Here is a 19,619-nt window from a genome sequence, read left to right as displayed (position 1 = left end):
CCAAGCAACATAGAAGGTTTAGTTTCCTGACAGGACAGAACCCAGAACAGCTTGGCCAGGGCAGCCAGATTTGGACTTGGCCTGCTGGGAGAGTGAGCCCAGGGCTTCAGGCTTTGTCGCCTCGTATCCGGGAGGCCTTGCCCAGCCTCACAGCCCCAGATCCAGCACTCAGCTTGGCCAGCTGCCTGCCCAAGGTCTCCAGACATGGCCGACAGCTCCTGGGTTTAAATCCTCCTCCTCCTCCTCCCCACACACCTCAGTCTCACCTTCTGCTATTTACAAAGCACTTTCCTCTGTGTGATCTCATTTGCTGCTTGCAAACTCCCAGGGAGGAGGAACGGGGTGGGGCCCTCCCTTGCTCTCTGGAACACTAGGAGGACACAGTGCATCATAAAGATCTCATTCCTGGTCTGTGTCTGCCAGCAAATAGGGAGTTCCTTGGGGGCAACTATTGAATTCAACTTACTGGTTTTAGGGCTTAGCACAGTGCTTGGCATTAAAGAGGTGCTCAAAATTATATACTGAATGAGTAAGTATGTACAGATGAAAAAAATCAAGGCACAGTAGCTGGTAGAGTCCAGTCTAGAAGTTAGGGCTTCAGGCTCCTAGGACCAGCAACATTGCTGCACTAGGTACTAATTACCTAGTGTCGTTTTCCAGTCAAAAATACAACTTGCTCAGACATAAAGGGACCCAGGCAGATCTGTCTCCACATCTGGCACTCAAGAACATGAAAACTGTACACTGGGGCTGTTTGCTGTCTGTTGTCTGTCAGGAGGACACTAGGAGATGTGGCTGGTTCTGGGGGAGTGGCTGGACTTTATGAAGCCTGCCTTAAGAGTGTGGGGGGATGGCACTGTCAAACCCCTTCTATCTTTAACTGACAGAATACCTTGGGGCAAAAAGCTCCGTCCAGTTATTATCCAACCCACCCCACTCCAATCCATGAATTAGCACTTTCTTTGTTGTTTAAATGTACATATTTCGGGTAGCTTACAACTCTGCAATGAGACTGCATAGGTTCAAATCCCAGTTCCACCACTTCCTAGCTGCTGGCCATGGGCAAGTCATTTAACCTCTTTGTGCCTCTACTTCTCGTCTTTTGAATGATGATAATAAAAGTATTTAACTCATAGCATTATTGTGAGGATTTAGGGAGTTAATATACACAGAACAATTAGAACAGTCTCCAGCAATAAGTAAAGGCTAGGAAGTGTCTGTTGATCTATCTTTATAGTATTCTGGATTTGAGAACTGGTTTGTGTTCACCCTTTGGGGGCTTTTCATGATTTTGTAGAATTCCATGGAATTCCAGTATTCTAGCTGCCAGGCTTTCAATTTTTTTCCACTCTTTTGAGGTCTAAAGAAGAGAGGAAGCAACTTGAAATGCATTTTTCTGCTGATCAGAGCAGTGGCATTATCTTTGTTTAATATACAGCCTCCCCTGGTGGCTCCTGTCAGAGTTTAAGGGCTTTCTTTTCTACAACAGTGCTCTTGGCATAACACATGGTTGGTGTTTAATAAATGCTTTATGGCAGGAAGGGAGGAAGGAAGATACTGTACAGAGGATAATACTAGTACAGGATAGTTTATACAGACAAGGTCCCTATGGAATTCACACTTGCCCCTAAGACCCACTGACTAAGCATGAAAATCACCAAGGAAATGTGATCAGCTTGGAGGAGAAGGAGGGGAAGGAGGAGAGAGAAGAAACTGGAGCAGCCTGTTATCTGACTGAAAATATCAGTCTTTCCATTGCATATTGTTCCATCAGCTCAGGCCAAGTTGAAAACCTTGCCGCTACTTGGGGACATTGAAGGCATCTCCAATTGCTGTCTGCCCCAGAGTCATCTTTCTAAGGGTAGTTTGTCATTTGTTTTGTAGCCTTTCAGGTGCTCTTCTTTATGCCTAGAGACCAGTCAGCTCACTAGACACTTCTGCGCATTTTGGCAGGAGAAAAAGATGGGAGGTGGACAATCCTCCAGGACAGTTGTTAGTAGAAGCTTTTCTGACCTTGGCAGTCTTATTCCAATTCTTCTGCCAAATGAGACTTTTAATAGATCCTCATGCATAACCCAGATCCTCCAGCCTGAAAGACTTGGAGTAGATAGAATGTAACTAGAGCCTACTCTTGTTTAAGGTTCCATAAGGGAATTGAAATTGAAACTCAACAGAGCTTTTCTAGTGAACACATTAGCTATTTAATCAACTAGGTCATTGATGGTAAGGAGGACTGTCTTAACTGGCATGCCAACTCTGCTTGATGGATAATACCTGCCTGGAGAATTGTGTTAAGAAGGATTCTGAATCTGCATCATCACATCTGGGGTTTAGGAGCAAGTGCTGTGATCAACCAACAATGTCACAGATGCAGAGGAACGGGGAGTAACCCCAGAAGACGTAGATATTTACCTGCTTGAGTTGCTAATGAGAAGAGGAGGCTATTTATTTGGAAGTTGGGAAAACAAAGATGGTTGAATGGTCGACTATACTCATTTAGGTAAATCAAGACGGACCTTGGGGAAAATGTGGTACCAGCCCAGGAAGGAAAGCAAAGAGGAATAAGGGTGCGGGCAGAGTAATGTTCTGGTTCCGTGTCTCTGTAGAACCTTGACAATATTCAAAAACAGTCAGATGGAGAGAGAGCAGGCGTGACAATCTTAGATGGTTGTTCTGAGTTGGAGTTAAGACCTGGGCAGATCCCAGAATAGAGAGTCAAGCCATTGGCAAGTAGATGGAAAAGCATAGTGTTTCCCAAACTAAGTTCCATGAATCACTTAGTATCCATGAGATGATATAGGTATTTTGCCATTAAAAATAGGCAGTTGTGGGAAGGGAGATTGCCATGGTATTCAAGTTTGGGAAACTGTCAAAAATATTCAAGAAAGTTAACTGTAGCCTAAGGTGGCTCTTGGCCAAAGGGGTTATGGAAGAGAAATGTAATAAGCTATGAAAGCAAAAATGTAGGTTGATTCAAGCTCTGAAAGGCCTTGAATGACAGGCTGAGTTAGGTTTTGATTGGCAGCCATGGAGGATTGTGGGCTGGAGATGTAGTGCAATTAGAGCTGGGGTTAGGAACATAACTGTTGATACCATGAAGAAAAGATTGAAGAGAGGAGAGACTGGAGGGCAGAAGATTAGTCAGGAAGCTGTTATACGGTCCAAATAAGAGGTATTAACAGCCTAAACAAGGGCATTAGCAATGGGAATGGAAAGAAAGAGTCCAAGTCAAGAGCCATCTCGCTGGTAGTGTTGTCGGGACCAGGCACTCAAGTTCATGAAGGGTTGTGTTGATGGGCATTGACCAGCCCTTCTCCACAACCCTAAGAACAAAGCCTGCAGAAGGGGAGGTAGAATGCTGAGATGGAGTGTTTGATTAGACAGAAAGTATAACTTCCTTCCTCCCGGGATGATTAAACCCTGCCAGAGCACTGGGGGCACTAGCATTGCTTTTCTGGAGCTCTCTCACAGGCAGTGGCCGCCTGCCCTGGACTGCTAAGGCGCAGGACAACTCCAAGCCCCGGTCTGCTCCATGAGTCTGTAATTAATCTTAGCATGTGAATATTGGAGGGGGCCGTAGAGCTCATCTAGTCAGTAGCTTTCAAACCTGACTGAACTTCAGGATCCTCCAAGGAGCTCAGTAAAATGCAGGTTCTCAGTCTCTGTTTCCAGAAACTTAAGATTCCATTGGCAGAGCCTGGGAACCTGCATTTTATGATGTCCTGAAGTGATTCTGATGTATAATCAAGTAGGAATGATTTAGTCAAATTTAGGAATGTTTTAGTCCCATCACTTCATTTAATAGGTGAGTAAACTGAGGCCCAGACTGGAGCAAGAGCTTGCCCAAGGTCACGCTGACAAGCGTACAGTTAGTGGCAGGACTGGGACTAGTACCCCATACTTAGGGGTCCTGCAATATACCATGAACTAATACTTGGTCCCATTGCGTGGCACCAGGTTGAGAGTTATACAGTGATTAAAAGGCTCAGAAGCCTTTTCCTATCACCGCCCCTCCCCCACCCCCCACACACACTGTGATCCCCTCCAGGAGATGTGTTGCTTGAGTCTAGGATGTGCGCAGAAGAATGCTGAGGGCAAAAATCATAACAATAATAGCAACTAACGTTGACTGTGTGCCAGGCATTACTCTAAGCAGTTTACATGTAGAACTCTTTTAATGCTCACAATAACCCCATGAGGTCACTATATCCCCATTTTACAGAAGAGGAAACTGAGGCACAGTGAGGTTAAGAGGGCAAGAAGCTGCTTTCACCTATGTCATGTTCAGGGGACCGTTTGCCTTTGGCTTGGGGCCCTCTGAGCCTCCACTTCCTTTATTCTACACACTTGGAGCTGGCTCCTTTCCCTCCCTACTCCCCCTGAGGAAGCCATTCAGAACTGAGCACTGACGGAGTTTGGCTCCAGCGTTGCCCCCAGTGCCAAGCTCCGCTATGGGCCTCCCTTTTTGAGGGGCTGCAGCCAGAAAGCCGAGCCGTCAGGACTGTTTAGACACCTGGCAGCCTGTGCTGGCGACCAGCCCTGCAGTCAGCCTGGAGAGGCCTGTAGGTCAGCCGGGCAAGCAGGGGAGAGAAGCTGCTTCTCCTGCCAGCTCCAACTTGCTGCTAGAGGGGTGGGCATTTTCAGGGAATTCATTCTTTGGTGATGGGCGGGGGGGGCCACATTCTTGGCCAGAGCAGAGGCTTAAAGTTGTGTGTGGTGCTTTAAACAAGCTTTCATTGCAGCTAAGACACCTGTTACATCACCTCAGAACTGCTGTTGCAACTTTGTCTAATTCTGTTACTCAAGGCCCTTGTGTTAGGACTCACTTGACAAAAGTTCCTCTTGGGTTTAGTGAACAAAGTTGATCTCTCTCTCGGTCTTGGCAGTGAGTTCTCTTTGCTGTGTTTTTATTTTTGCAGTGGCTACTAGGAAGCTCGGGATTCTGTTGGTTGCTTAAGTGAACACTTCATTTGACTTTGAGTTCTCGATAAAATTAACTTCCCCCTCTCTAGTTTTTCCTCCAGTTTTAGTGGTTATTAATCTCTGAATCAATTTTAATTTGCCATGTTTCTAACTGCAATATATGAGAGTGTCAGTTTCATTGCCCTCTTATCTGCTAATTTGACATTTTTAATAACTTATTTTTGGTTGCTATTTAAATTTTTATATCTTTGTTGAGCATTTTTTAAAAATAATTTTATTTATTTATTTATTTTTTCCCCCCAAAGCCCCGGTAGATAGTTGTATGTCATAGCTGCACATCCTTCTAGTTGCTGTATGTGGGACACGGCCTCAGCATGGCCTGAGAAGCAGTGTGTTGGTGCGCGCCCGGGATCCGAACCCAGGCCTCCAGCAGCGGAGCACGCACACTTAACCGCTAAGCCACGGGACCGGCCCCTCTTTGTTGAGCATTTTTACACGTTATTTTCTCCTATAAACTTCTGTGCTCATGTTCTATCCTCATTAATCTAGGTGGTATTAGCGCTTTACTTAATGATCTGTATGAGTTCTTTAAATATTAAAATTGTTTATCCTTGCGTTGTAAAAAAATTTTTTTAATTGCCCATTAATGTGTGTGCTTTTATGTTAAGCTGCCTCAAATAGTTTACCAGAAATAAGCAGGGCAGAAAATGAATGAATAAATTAAATTTCTTGTTTCTATACTACAATGAGTATTTATGAGGCAGTTTTTTTGACCATCCACTTTATCTGCATTTGGTTTCTGTGATAAGAGCAATAGTTAGCATTTATTGAGTGATTATTAAGCGCTAGGCACTGTTCTTTACACATGTTAACTTATTTTGTAACAATCTTATGAGGTAGTTATTATTATCCCCATTTTACAGATAGGAAAACTGAGGCACAGATTAAATCTGCTGTGTTCACACAGCTAGCAAATGGTAGAGCCAGCAAATGTACACCAGTGATTCTTAACAATGGATGATTTTACCTCCCAGGGGACATAGGAAATGTCTGGAGACATTTTTGGTTGTTACAACTGGGGAGCTGCTCACTATTATGTAGTGAGTAGAGGCCAGGGATGCTGCTAAACATCCTACATTGCACAGGGCAACCCCCACAACAAAGAATGGTCTGGCCCAAATGTCAACAGTGCCAAGGTTGAGAAACCCTGTGTAGACCAACCATTATATCATCTCCTTAGGCGTCCCAAGAGTTCTTTCGCCTGGTTCTCGGTCCTTGATCTGCCTGTACAACTGAAAATGCCTCAGAATGGGGTGGGCAACTGTGCACACTCCACATGAGGGAGCACAGGCACTCCAGAGGACACACCCTGGTGCTCCGGTAGCCTGAACAGTAGACACCTCAGGGGGAAAGATTGCTGAAGGCAGGAGGCCAAAAGCAGGAAGCTTTCATGTCCATTGTTATTGCAGGTCCAAAGAGGGGCAGGGGCTGCGGAAGGAGCTTGTGGGCTTCTTACATCAGAGAAGAGTGTTCCAGCCCATGGCAAGAACCAGCCAGAAAGCCCCAGGTTACTGAAGCCCCAGACAGAGCACTTCATGTGCCCCCGCACACCTGCTCCTCCCTCCTGCTCATGGCTCCCCTTCCCCCCCTTCCCAGGCACTAACCTCACGTCCTGCCTGGTCCAGGTCTATGAGAGCAGGTCTCTCTTATTCCCGTCATCTATTTTCTTTTTTTATTTTTTATTTTAATTTTTCCCCCTTTTTTCTGTCCAAAGCCCCAGTAGATAGTTGTATGTCATAGTTGCACATCCTTCTAGTTGCTGTATGTGGGCCTCCGCCTCAGCATGGCCCGACAAGCAGTGCGTCCGTGCACGCCCGGATCCGAACCTGGGCTGCCAGCAGTGGAGCGCGCGCACTTAACCGCTAAGCCACGGGGCCGGCCCCCCGTCCATCTCATTTAGATACTGACCCAGCTGCCATTGGATGCTCTCTGGGGTGGGATGAGTCCTGTTTCCATTGAATCCTAGCACCTAGTACACTGCAGACCCCTCACACGGAAACCTCAGGTGCAGTCTCCTAGAGCACGCTGCTGGAAGAATGCTCCTAATCTTGGCAGCTAGGGCATCGCTTTTGGAAGGTAGTGCTGCTGTGGAGAGAATGCTGCACAAGGAATTGGCAGGCCTAGGCTGGTGGATTTGTGTTCTCAGGAGCCCTGCATGGGGCTCAGTGCAGGCCTGAGTTACATTTGTCTCCTCCAAGGTGCCTGGCACTGGGCTTTGTATGGAGCTGGCTGTCGATGGTTATTTGTTGAGTGGAATAAATGCATCACTGCTGTGCTCTGCTTTCCTATCTGGACGGATCGAAACCACCTCTACTGATGGACCCAAGTGGCAGCCACAGCAGCCTGCTCCACGGCAAAGGATGCAGGATACATGTCAATCCATGTAGGGTACGTGGCTGAGAAGCTTACCAGCCTCCTCCTGCCTGCTGTGCAGGCGCCTGGACACAGTGGTGAATCTTGCCCCCTGCCTGCGGGCTTGTCTCAGCCCACACCGTTCCACTTCCCAACCACACACCCTGGGCTAGAGGCTCTTCTCGGTGAGGGGCTGTTAGCAAATTAAACTGAGACTTATTAGGGGCCTACTCTGTGCCAAATACTGGGCCAAGTGTTGTAGATATAGCAATGAATAAGAAAGACATGGTCCCTGACTAGTGGGGAATAGAGATTTTGAATTAGTAATATAAGTGGGATGTGTGTAATGAAAGCAGCAGCACAAGGGAGTCTGTTACTGTTTATTATTGGTATATAGAAATGCTAGACATTCAGTGGATATAATTTTCATCTTAGAAGCCTTATTTGTCTCCCATTCCTCAGTGCTGATCCTGCCCATAGGCGAAGGTGGCAGTTATGTGCATGGCCTAATTTGATGGCAACTGCAAGTGCATCCACCCTAAAATGTCTGGCTCCACGGCCTATTATGATATAGTTAAAAGAGTAGGGGAATTTTGAAAAGTCTGGTTTTGAATCCTGTCTCTGCCTCTTCTGGTATGTTAGTTAATGTGTCTGAGACAATCTCCCCCTCTGTAAGATTAGAATAACAATAAGCTTCCCCAGCGTCCCAGGAAGTGCCCCTTGAGTTACTAAATGAGTCAGCCTTGGGACAGCCCTCCTCTTCTGTCAGACCAGAAATCCCCACATCCAGAGCGAGGTTAGGCCACAGGTCACTGCCATGTCTCAAGAAACAATGTTTAATAGTCCACAGTTGAGGGAGGAGCAAAGGCAGGGCCTTGTCCCCCATCCGATGGGCTAGTTTGTAGACGAGCCTTGGAGACCCCTAGGCCAGGGTTCCCAAATGGTAGAAATAGGATTGGTGACATGAGGAGTGGACGAGCATTTCTAATTTTACTATCTATCATTGATTTTAATAAGTTTTGGGAAAATAAAACCAGCACAGCAAACCCATGATTTTATGAATATTTTTGTTCAGAATGATGCTAAATTTTTTTTTTTAATTTTTTGTTTATTGCAGTAACATTGGTTTACAACATTGTAAAAATTTCAGGTGTACATCACTACACCTCCACTTCTGCACAGATTACATCATGTTCACCACCAAAACACCAACTACAACCCATCACCACACACATGTACCGAACCATCCCCTTCACCCCCCTCCCTCCCCGCCTCCCCAGGAAACCACCAATCCAATCTCTGTCTCTATGTGTTTGTCTATTGTTGTTATTATCTACTACTTAATGAAGGAAATCATACGGTATTTGACCTTCTCCTCCTGACTTATTTCACTTTGCATTATACCCTCAATGTCCATCCATGTTGTCACAAATGTCTGGATTTCATCGTTTCTTATGGCTGAGTAGTATTCCATTGTGTATATATACCACAGCTTCTTTATCCATTCGTCCCTTGATGGGCACTTAGGTTGCTTCCAAGTCTTGGCTATTGTGAATAACGCTGCAATGAACACAGGGGTGCATGTACCTTTACAAATTGGTGTTTTCAAGTTCTTTGGATAAATACCCAAGAGTGGAATAGCTGGATCATATGGTAGTTCTAACCTTGATTTTTTGAGGAATCTCCATACAGTTTTTCATAGTGGCTGCACCAGTTTGCACTCCCACCAGCAGTGTATGCGAGTTCCCTTCTCTCCATATCCTCTCCAACACATGTTGTTTCCTGTCTTGTTAATTATAGCCATTCTGACGGGCGTGAGGTGATATCTCATTGTAGTTTTGATTTGCATTTCCCTGATAGTTAGTGATTTTGAACATCTTTTCATGTGTCTCTTGGCCATCTGTATATCTTCTTTGGAGAAATGTCTGTTCAGGTATTTTGCCCATTTTTTAATTGGGTTGGTAGTGTTTTTGTTGTTGAGATGCATGAGTTCTTTATATATTTTGGAGATTAAGCCCTTATCAGATGTATGGTTTGCAAATATCTTCTCCCAATTGTTAGGTTGTCTTTTCGTTTTGTTGATAGTTTCCTTTGCTGTGCAGAAGCTTTTTAGTTTGATGTAGTCCCGTTTGTTTATTTTTTGTATTGTTTCTCTTGCCCGGTCAGACATGGTGTTTGAAAAGATGTTGCTAAGACCAATGTCGAAGAGTGTACTGCCTATGTTTTCTTCTAGAAGTTTCACAGTTTCAGGTCTTACATTCAAGTCTTTAATCCATTTGGAGTTAATTTTTGTGTATGGTGTAAGGTAAGGGTCTACTTTCATTTTTTTGCATGTGGCTATCCAGTTTTCCCAACACCATTTGTTGAAGAGACTTTCTTTTCCCCATTGTATATTCTTGGATCCTTTGTCAAAGATTAGCTGTCCATAGATGTGTGGGTTTATTTCTGGGCTTTCGATTCGATTCCATTGATCTGTGTGTCTGTTTTTGTGCCAGTACCATGCTGTTTTGGTTACTATAGCTTTGTAGTATATTTTGAAATCAGGGAGTGTGATACCTCCAGCTTTGTTCTTTTTTCTCAGGATTCCTTTAGCTATTCGGGGTCTTTTGTTGTTCCATATAAATTTTAGGATTCTTGGTTCTATTTCTGTGAAAAATGTTGTTGGAACTTTGATAGGGATTGCATTGAATCTATAGATGGCTTTAGGAAGTATGGACATCTTAACTATGTTAAGTCTTCCAATCCAAGAGCATGGAATATCTTTCCATTTCTTTGTGTCTTCTTCAATTTCTTTCAGAAATGTTTTATAGTTTTCGGTGTACAGATCTTTCACCTCTTTGGTTAAGTTTATTCCTAGGTATTTTATTCTTTTTGTTACCATTGTAAATGGGATGGTATTCTTAATTTCTCTTTCTGCTACTTCGTTGTTAGTGTACAGAAATGCAACTGATTTTTGTATGTTGATTTTGTATCCTGCAACTTTACCATATTCATTTATTACTTCTAAAAGTTTTCTGGTGGATTCTTTAGGGTTTTCTATATATAAAATCATGTCATCTGCAAATAGTGACAGTTTCACTTCTTCCTTTCCAATTTGGATTCCTTTTATTTCTTTTTCTTGCCTGATTGCTCTGGCTAGGACTTCCAGTACTATGTTAAATAGGAGTGGTGACAGTGGGCATCCTTGTCTGGTTCCTGTTCTTAGAGGGATAACTTTCAGTTTTTCACCATTGAGGATGATATTAGCTGTGGGTTTCTCATATATGGTCTTTATTATGTTGAGGTACTTTCCTTCTATACCCATTTTATTCAGAGTTTTTATCATAAATGGATGCTGTATCTTGTCAAATGCTTTCTCTGCATCTATTGAGATGATCATGTGATTTTTATTCTTCATTTTATTAATGTGGTGTATTACATTGATTGATTTGCGAATGTTAAACCATCCCTGCATACCTGGAATAAATCCCACTTGATCATGGCGTATAATCTTTTTAATGTATTGTTGTATGCGATTTGCTAGTATTTTGTTGTGGATTTTTGCATCGATGTTCATCAGTGATATTGGCATGTAATTTTCTTTTTTTTGTGTTGTCCTTGTCTGGTTTTGGTATCAGGGTAATGTCAGCGTCGTAGAATGAGTTAGGGAGCTTCCCCCCCTCCTCAATTTTTTGGAAGAGTTTGAGAAGGACAGGTATTAAGTCTTCTTTGAATGTTTGGTAGAATTCACCAGGGAAGCCGTCTGGTCCTGGACTTTTATTTTTGGGGAGGTTTGTGATTACTGTTTCGATCTCCTTACTCGTGATTGGTCTATTCAAATTCTCTACTTCTTCTTGATCCAGTTTTGGAAGGTTGTATGATTCTAAGAATTTATCCATTTCTTCCAGATTGTCGAATTGGTTGGCATATAGCTTTTCATAGTATTCTCTTATAATCTTTTGTATTTCTGAGGTATCTGTTGTAACCTCTCCTCTTTCATTTCTGATTTTACTTATTTGTGCCTTCTTTCTTTTTTCCTTGGTGAGTCTAGCTAAAGGTTTGTCAATTTTGTTGATCTTTTCAAAGAACCAGCTCTTGGTTTTATTAATTTTTTCTATTGTTTTTTTAGTCTCTATTTCATTTATTTCTGCTCTGATTTTTATTATTTCCCTTCTTCTACTGATTTTGGGCTTTGTTTGTTCTTCTTTTTCTAGTTCCTTTAGGTGCATTGTTAGATTGTTTATTTGAGATTTTTCTTGTTTGTTGAGATAGGCCTGTATTGCTAGAAACTTCCCTCTTAGAACCGCTTTTGCTGTATCCCATAAATTCTGGCATGTAGTATTTTCATTTTCATTTGTCTCCAGGTATTTTTTGATTTCTTCTTTGATTTCTTCGTTAACTCAGTCGTTGTTCAGTAGCATTTTGTTTAATCTCCACGTATTTGTGGTTTTTCTGATTTTCTTCCTATAGTTGATTTCTAGTTTCATACCGTTGTGGTCAGAAAAGATGGTTGGTATTATTTCAATCTTCTTAAATTTATGGAGACTTGTTTTGTGGCCTAATATGTGATCAATCCTGGAGAATGTTCCATGTGCCTTTGAAAAGAACGTGTATTCTTCGGTTTTTGGATGGAATGCTCTGTATATATCTACTAGGTCCATCTGTTGTAGTGTGTCGTTTAAGGCCAATGTTTCCTTATTGATCTTCTGTTTGGATGATCTATCCGTTGGTGTAAGTGGAGTGTTAAAGTCCCCTACTATTATTGTGTTACTGTCTATTTCTGTTTTTATGTCTGTTAATAATTGCTTTATATATTTAGGTGCACCTACATTGGGTGCGTAGATATTTACAAGTGTTATATCCCCTTGTTGGATTGTTCCCTTGATCATTATGTAATGCCCTTCTTTGTCTCTTTTTACAGTTTTTGTTTTAAAGTCTGTTTTGTCTGGTAGGAGTACTGCTACCCCAGCTTTCTTTTCATTGCCATTTGCGTGGAGTATCTTTTTCCATCCCTTCACTTTCAGTTTGTGAGTGTCTTTAGGTCTGAAGTGTGTCTCTTGTATGCAGCATATATATGGGTCTTGTTTTTTGATCCAGTCTGCCACCCTATGCCTTTTAATTGGAGCATTTAGTCCATTGACGTTTAAAGTAGCTATTGATAAGTATGTACTTACTGCCATTTTTTAACTTTTTTTTTTTTTCCTCAGTGTTTTAGTAGTCCTTCTCTGTTCCTTACTTCTTCTATACAGAATTGATGGTCACTTTGTTTGACCTCTGTCTGAAAGCTGTACTCTTTAACTCCCCTCCTCCCTCCTTTGATGTTTTTGATATCCTATCTAACCTCTTTTTTGTGCATTTGTATCCATTACCCTCTTATCATGGAAATAGATAATTTTTCCTATTTGTGGTCTTCTCTTTTCCCCTTAAATCAGTCCCTTTAACATTTCTTGTAGCACTGGTTTCTTGGTGACAAACTCCTTTAATTTTTGCTTGTCTGGGAAAGTTTTGATCTCTCCTTCCATTTTGAATGATAACCTTGCTGGGTAGAGTATTCTTGGCTGTAAGTTTTTTCCTTTTAGCACTTTAAATATATCGTGCCATTCTCTTCTAGCCTGTAAGGTTTCTGCTGAGAAGTCAGCTGATAGCCTTATGGGGTTTCCTTTGTATGTAACTTGACATTCTCTTGCGGCTTTTAGGATTCTCTCTTTATCTTTAATTCTGGACATTTAGATTATGATGTGTCTTGATGTGGGCCTCTTTGGGTTTATCTTGTTTGGGGCTCTCTGTGATTCCTGTACCTGGATGTCTGTTTCCTTCCTTAGGTTAGGGAAGTTTTCAGCTATTATTTCTTGAAATAGATTCTCTGCCCCCTTGTCTTGCTCTACTCCTTCCGGGACACCTATAACACGGATGTTAGTGCGCTTGATGTTGTCTCAGAGGTCCCTTAGACTGTCCTCACTCTTTTTAATTCTTTTCTCTTTTACCTGTTCACCTTGGGTAATTTCTTCTAGTCTTTCATCCAGCTCACAGATCCGTTCTTCTGTATCCTCTACTCTGCTTTTGAGTCCCTCTAATGAATTTTTCATTTCCAGTATTGTCTTCTTCATTTCTGATTGGTTCTTTTTTATATCTTCCATTTCTTTGTTGACATTCTCACTGAGTTCATCTATTCTTCTCCCCAGATCAGTGAGCATCCTTAACCCTCTTAGTTTGAACTCTCTGTCAGGTAGGTTGCTCATTTCTGTTTCACTTAGTTCCTTTTCTGGGGTTTTGTCCTGTTCCCTTACTTGGAATGCATTCTTTTGCCTCCTCATTTTGCCTCTTTCCCTGTGCTTGTGTCTATGTATTAGGTAGGTCAGCTACGTCTCCTGTTCTTGGATAGGTGACCTTATGTAAGTGATGCCTTAGGAGGCTTCCAGTGTGCTTCCCTCAGTTCTCAATGTTCCAGGGGTGACCCCTATGTGGGCTATATGTGTCCTTCTGTTGTTGCCTGTTTGCTCTCCCTGTAGGCACCCAGGGAGGCCGAGTTATGCTCCTGGCCAGCTGTTGTAATGCTCAGCTGCTTGTAGTTGTTGTGGGCCCTTCAGTCTCTTTATGAGGTGTGGGGAGCCCCAGCACAGTTGGCTGCAAGTTCTAATACTACATTTGTGTTGCAGTATTTCTTTTAAGTGAGTAGGCCCCCAGCGTGGCAGGTTGTTAGGCTCAGGGCCTTACAATTGCTGTAAGCCTGTAGCCTATTAGGTCTCTTGTCAGCTCTCTGAGGATTGCAGCTGGGTGGGGCTGGCCTCAGGCACAGGAGCACCCAATTGTTTCAGGCTTTGGAAGGTGGGGCAAACCCCCTATGTGGGTCTTTGAGAGGCACAAGTCTTCTGCAGCTGACAAGCCCTGTTGCCCACAGGTCCACACACACAGTCAACACAGTCCTGCCCCATGTGCGCACCCCGACCTCCCCAAACGGACCCAGTCTCTCCACGGTGGGAGCCCCACACTCTCCACCCGCTCCTTGTGGACACCCTGCCCCGCTAAAGTCGGGCTCAGTTGCCAGGCTGCAGAGAATCCAGTCACCAATCTATGCAGGCCCACAAGTTGCCTGAGGGCTTGTTGTTGGGTGGGGCCAGTCTCTAGGGTGGGCTGCCTGCCCTGGCTGAGCTGGATTAAATCCGTGCTCTAGCGGGTGGGGCAGACCTGGGCTAGCAGGCCTCAGGGAGAACTCCAATGGCGTCTGTGTCAGCACGCCCACACCAGGCCACAACAATGGCCGCCGCCAATGTCCCAGTCCCTGGAGAGGTCTCACCCCTCACCGAGATGCACTCAGGGCCTATTAGGTGAGTCTCTTTTTACCACAGCACTGTGCACCTTTCTTTCTGGTGATTTTAGGTTGCTTTCTGAAATGGGTGAGTTTGCGCATGGGCCTTTTAAGAGCCGGTTTTAGTTTCTTTGTGAACCGAGTTTTCTGGGGGTACTCCCCAATGTTTTAGTAGCAGGCAAAGTCAGATATTATGCCCCTCGTCTCGATTGTGCTGGGTCTACAAAATGCCCACAGCGGGGGCACTCCTGGCTCAGGGCCCCGCGCCTCCAGGGAGGCTGCGTACCTGTGAGCTGCTCCCGGCGGCCGTGAAGCTGGCGGCTTGTGAAGGCGGCGTTTTTCCTCTCCAGAAGGGAGTTTCTGCCTCTTCTACCTCAGTTAGTATTGTCCGTTGTTGCAGGAGTTCCTCTTATCCAGTTTTCAGTTCTGTCTCAGGGATAATTTTTCCACGAGTAGCTGTAAATTGGCTGTGTCCACGGGAGGAGGTGAGTTCAGAGTCTGCTTACGCCGCCATCTTGACTTCTCCCCCCATGCTAAATTTTTTTTAAAAGGTGATTTAATTTAAAGAAATAGCTAAATAATCGTTCACTTGGCACAATGACGCAACAAAAATGATGAAAATGGTTCACAATCGACTGGGGTTTGGGAAACGTTGATCTAATAAGCCTCTTCACGTTGATGATGAAGAAATGGAGGACCAAAACGGTGAAGTTAAGGTTGGCAAGAAACAGACCTGGGATTAGAACTAAATCCTTCAGATCTCCCGCTGGTATTCTTCTCAGCAGCCCCTGCCGCCTCCCTCCATTGAGCTCCCTACCCCAGAAGGCATTTTGATTAGGGTTCTTTTGTTTTTAAATAACAGCTTTATTGAGATATAACTCACATACCATAAAATTTAACCTTTTAAAGTGTATAATTCAGTGGGATTTAGTAATTCACAGAGTTGTGCAATGAACAGCACAATCAATTTTAGAACTTTTCATCACCCCCTCCAAAAAAACACCATATCCATTAGTAGTCACTTTCTCTCCTGCCCCCCAAGTCTCTGGCAACAACTAATCTACTTTCTGTCTCTATGGATTTGTCTATTCTAGACATTTCGTTTAAATGGAATTATATAGTATGTGGTCTTTTGTGTCTGGCTTCTTTCACTTAGCATAATGTTTTCAAGTTTCATCCATGTTGCAGTATGTATCAGTACTTCATTCCTTTTTATGGCTGAATAATATTCCATTTATGGATATACCATATTTGATTTACTCATTTATCAATTCATGGACATTTAGATTGTTTCCACTTTTTGGCTATTATGAAGAATACTGCTATGAACATTGGTGTACAAGTTTTTGTATGGACATATGTTATTTCTCTTGGGTATATACCTAGAAGTGGAATTGCTGGGTCATACGGTATGATTGGGGTTCTTGATTGCAAACAACAGGAACTGCCCCTGGCCGTCTTGAACAAAGAGGAAATTATTGGTGGCATAGTGGAGCCTTCCAGAATTCACAAGGGAAAGGCTGAGGGCAGGGCCTGGAAAATGAGACGGGAGCTACAGGTAGGTCAGTGGCTAGGCAATGAAGCCAGAGGCAGGGCCACCCATGGAAATGCTTGGGCCTGAGTACCATTGCAGCCTGTCCTTCTGGCTCTCACCCAAGAGTCAAAGTCCAGGAGAGAGCCTCCAATTGATCAAAGCTTATACAACCACTCCCCCTCTCTGAACCAGCTCTGGGCCAAGGAAAGGAGTGATCTAATCACTTCAGCCTCTATAGCATAAGGGAAGCATTATACAATGGGCAATTCTCCAAAAGGGAAGTTCAGGCAACAATATAAAGTTGAAGTTGAAGGCAATGATGGACACCCAAAAAAAGACAAACTTCTACTGGAGCAGGGCCAGATTCTGAGGAGGAAAGGCCAGGCCTGCTATAGTAGCAGAACCTAGCAAACCTGGGACAGGAAGGGCAGATGGAGTGAAATGCAGAGGTAGGAGAAAGTAGGGAGAGCAGGTGAGAGAGGCTTCACTGTAGGATGGCCTCTTGTTGGGCCCCTGACTGGTCTGGAAGAGGGGTAGGGGCTTTCTGCCTCTCTATTTCCTCCCATCTCTACCTTTCCTCTTTTCTTTCTTTCTTTCTTCTCTCTCAGGTTCTTTTGGCAAGATTTTAAAGACATTGAAAGTGATATATAGCTGCACTGGATGAATTCACTAGGATGTAAACTCCATGAGAACAAGGGACCAAATCTGTCTTTCTGCTGACAGCAGCCTCAGTGCATAGAACAGTACAGGGCACATAGTAGTGCTCAATAAATACTTGTTGAAATCATGAATGAATCTGGGCAAAAAGTAGTTCAGAAAAAAGAATCCCACATCATATATAGATTGGATTATTGTTCCCAATTCTTTACTCTCTCCCTGTTACAGGACTATACTCCATATCCTTTGCCATTTGACTTTGCAGTACCTCTTACCAGCGTAGGGGAAGCATATTTCCCTGCTCCATTGATGGTGGGCATGGCCACGTGATTTGCTTTGGCCAGTGGAATTTTAGTGGACATGAGGCCAGCAAAGGCTTGGGTGATTTTCTTGGCCCCATGCACTCCACCATCCGTCTTGAGAATCTGGGTAGCCCCGAGTAGCCACTGGTCCAAAAGCAAGGAGGAGGTTTATGGAGCCAACCTGAACCCAACCTGCAGCTGGAGCCAAACCCAGTGGGTCCCAGGAGAGCCCACTGCTGACCCACAGACCTGTGAGTGAGAAAACAAATGTATAAATGAATTTGGAGTCAAATAGACCTTGTTGAATTCCAGTTTATTAATTCTATCATCTTATTAATGTCTCCATGTCTATTTCCATGTCCGTAAGTGAGGGTAACACCTGCCTTATAGAGTTGTGAGGCTGAACATGTTTAGCTGCAGGGTCTCTCACACAGCAGGACTTGGTAGACGCCGTTGGCTGCCACGAAGCATCCATGCTCCCTTTTTCATGCAATCTCAATTTTTATTTAGGTTTTGTACATGTCCCCCTGTGCTTCCTGGGAAGCTCTTCTCACCCTGAGCTTCGAGCTTGTGTTGATTGGTGATGCAAGAAGAAAACTACAGAGCATCCTTCTCCTTCCTCCCCTCCCCGCCCTTTCCCTCGCCTCCCCTCCCCCTCACACACAGTGGAGGCATTAGTGGTTGCATTAAAGTCAAGCTTAAGGGCAATTCCAACTCTCTTGCCATCATTATTGGCTCAGGAACTCAAGCGTATGCCGGTCAGCAGAGGGCATGCGTCCAGCCCCAGCCATGTGCTCAGGAATGGGTGTGTGCATCAATCACATTCTTAGCTGCAATAACAGAAGCTGACTCTGAGTGATTCAGCACTTCAAGCTCTCTGGGTGGCTCACAAGATCATAGGGAGAGCTAGAGAACCAGGCTCCAGGCCAAGTTGGCCCAAACTGCTCCACAGGTCAGAGCTGACAAGAAAACTGCCACCACCACCAAGCTCTGGAGGCAGGAGCTACAGACTGTACCCTAGCTGCTTCTGTACTTTAACCACTAATGCCTGCACTGTGTGTGAGGGGCAGGGCAGAAGAGGGAAGGGCAGAGGAGGGAAAGGGAGGGGAGGGGACGGAGGAGAGGCATGCTCTGTAGTTTTCTTCTTGCATCACCAAATCTTGAGTAAAAGTCCACGTCAGTGTCAGGAGAGCAAAATCTGGCTTCTACCTTGGGAGGTGGGATTTATAATTTCAAACTTGTTCTAACAAAGGGAGAGCAAAATCTGGCTTTTACCTTGGTGAAGTGGAACTTATAATTTCAAACTTGTCCTAACAAAGGATGAATGTTCAAAAGAGCCAGAGTGACCACAAGTATGACAGATGCCTACCACAAGATTTGTTGCAGTTTGAGACAGTGAGGCACAAGGGGGTTGTTTGTTGGTGCTTCTTATAAAGAGTCGTCCTTATTCATAAAAGAGACACAAGAAGAGACTCTCTTTTCCTCTGGACATTGTGATGTGTTGATATGGAGTTTGGAGTGTAATAAATCATTTTCGCAGGGTGGAAGCCAGCCTGAAAATGAAGCTAATACAAAGAGGAAGGAAAAGGCAAGAGAAGCAGAGAAAGGGTGCAGAGCCACTGTCTTACACTGATGCTGAAGTCATCCAACCTCTGAATTTCCAGTTCCATGAGCCAGTGTGCCTTGGATTTTCTGTTGCTTGCAGCCAAATGCATCCTAATTGATGCAGTAGCGATTACACATAAAAGACTACTAGGGACAGCGAAAGGCAAGGAAATCAGTGAGAAGACCTGGGTTCTAGCCCCATTTCTGCCATGTGCATTTTAACCAGAGCATTTAATCTCTGGACTGCAGTTTCGCAGTTTCCCAGTTTCACAGAGTTATAGAGTGAAGCGAAGAATGTAAAAGCCTGTATAGACTGGTCTAAAGCACAGAGGGTGATTCTTCTTCCCCACAGGCTCCTGTCATCAAAGAGACAGGGGCAAAAACATGATAATAAATGAACAAACAGCTGTTTTCTCAAAGGCTTTCATATTCCAGGGTCCCATTTGGCCTAAGTTTTCATGTATTCTCTATACTTGGCATCTGGGTGGGAGGTGGTGGGAGGTAGGAAAGAGAAGGAAATGCTTCGCAGTAGAATTAGGTCAAAGCCGATCATTAAACAGCATGTGGATTGGGGGAGTTTCCTTTTCCTTTCCTCCAAATTCTTAAAGAAGCACTGGGGAACTGCAAGCTCTGGTGCAGGAGAGGAAGGAGGGAGGATGCCAGATGGGCCCGATGTTTTACCTTTATTCTACGTATCACCCCCACAGCAGCCCTTGGAGGCGGGGATGTTTGTCTCCAGTTGTCAGATGCAGAAACGGTTCAGAGAGGTGAAGTCACCCGCTCTCGGTATGAACTTGAACTTAGACCCATCAGATTCCAGACTCCACGCTCTTTTCAGTGCACCTCACCAGCTCCCAGGAAAACAGAAAAACATCCTCCATTTGGTGTCTGAGCTCCAAAG

General features: G+C 44.1%; 1 long non-coding RNA gene across 1 annotated transcript in view; it reads left to right on the top strand.

Annotated features, from left to right (window-relative positions):
* Nucleotides 1-14,006: 14,006 nt before the first annotated feature.
* Nucleotides 14,007-19,619, top strand: part of LOC147918019 (uncharacterized) — a 91,137-nt gene continuing 85,524 nt past the window's right edge. The window contains exon 1 of the long non-coding RNA XR_015555599.1: nt 14,007-14,639. This is a non-coding gene — a long non-coding RNA (uncharacterized LOC147918019). The remainder of the gene's footprint in view (nt 14,640-19,619) is intronic.

This window comes from Ceratotherium simum, chromosome 2 (genome assembly GCF_057802395.1).
Source record: "Ceratotherium simum simum isolate JZ-2026a chromosome 2, ASM5780239v1, whole genome shotgun sequence".
In the NCBI taxonomy this organism is placed as follows: Eukaryota; Metazoa; Chordata; class Mammalia; order Perissodactyla; family Rhinocerotidae; genus Ceratotherium; species Ceratotherium simum.
Note: the sequence above shows the minus strand (reverse complement) of the source record. Positions and strands in the feature narration are given on the sequence as shown.